The sequence below is a fragment of the Plasmopara halstedii genome (assembly GCF_900000015.1).
Source record: "Plasmopara halstedii genome assembly, contig: Scaffold_671, whole genome shotgun sequence".
Lineage (NCBI taxonomy): Eukaryota > Oomycota > Peronosporomycetes > Peronosporales > Peronosporaceae > Plasmopara > Plasmopara halstedii.
This window is the reverse complement of record NW_020187588.1, coordinates 58,474-59,841: the sequence shown is the minus strand read 5'-3', so window position 1 is coordinate 59,841 and position 1,368 is coordinate 58,474.

Below are 1,368 nucleotides of genomic sequence, written 5' to 3'. Positions count from 1 at the left end.
ACGTTCGCGATGCGATGGCTGAAAGCCAGGACCTGCAGAAACAATATGCAGATGAAAAGGGAAGAGTGGAAAGCCTTAAGGTCGGGGACCTGGTTTTATTAACTTCTAATATCCTTCCTACACATGCAGCCTCTGCTAACTTCAAGACGAAGCTTCGTCTAAGGTTTATCGGACCGCTCAAGGTTTTTGCCATGCGGGGCCTAGCGTATACGCTGAACCTTCCAAAACAGATGCTCACCCGCCCGGTGTTTTACGTGGGCTTGCTCAAGCCGTACCAGAATCCGGCGCAAGTGAACACGGAAGCGTTGGCGCCGGAGCGGATCCCACGGTCCCTCGGCCACCCAGAAGCCGAACCAGCAACTGGTTCTGAGCACGGAGTGCAACAACCTCCATTTTTAATGGCGCCAAGCAATCCACCGCCGCGTGAAGCGACGCATTCGCCTGCTCCACGGCTAGAAGTTGCTCCGACAGAGCGCGGTAGTTCTCAAGGTGAGGCAGCCGGCGCACGATGTGCTTTAAATCGTCAAGAGCGTCCGCACAGCGATATGCTACTTCAGCATGACGCTTGGCGGAGCTCCAATCACGAAGGACCTCGTTTAAGGGCTTGAACAGCATCACGAGTCACCGGACGGCGGTCGACCCGGTCGTCACCACCCACCACCGACTCTTCTCGATGAGAACGGTGACGTCCACTATTATGTGAAACGTCTTGTTGCACGACGTCGTCACCGGGGTTAAACCCAATATCTGGTGAAGTGGCGGGGATATCCCGACTCCGAAAACTCGTAGGAGTTTGAGGCGCCACTTCGTCAAGATTGCCCAGACGCTGTGGACGTTTTTGATCAGAACGATCAGGACGCTCAGTGCTTTCCGGCAATAGCCAGGGAAATAGAAGGGCCATGAGCTTAGCCCAAGCAGTGGCCCTTGAGCTCTCGGGGTCGCAGACACAGAGCTCGCATGAGCGTTAGGGGATTACCCATACGCCGCAGGGCAACAATCCGAGGGAAGTCGACGGCGTGCCTTGAGTTTGGCAAAATCAAATCATAGGTGCCGCTCCACATGCCCCTCCAGTTCCTTGTGGCTCAACTGTAGGTTGTACAGTGAGAAAAACTTTCGGTGCCGTTGCACCCATCGCTCAAAGAGCGCTTTGTCATCTGTAGCGCTTTCGCCAAGGGCGAACACTACAGGTATCGTCCGCATTGCGGGTGCACGAGAGCCACCTCGTTAAGCACGTAGACGAGCGCGATAAACGTCCTGCAGAAATTCTTGTGGGACTAAGAAACGAGCTCGAAGAGCTTTTTGATTGGCAAGTTCATATTCCGTTCTGGTCGGGGCCCGATGATGTGGACGCGTAACGATCAAGTTACC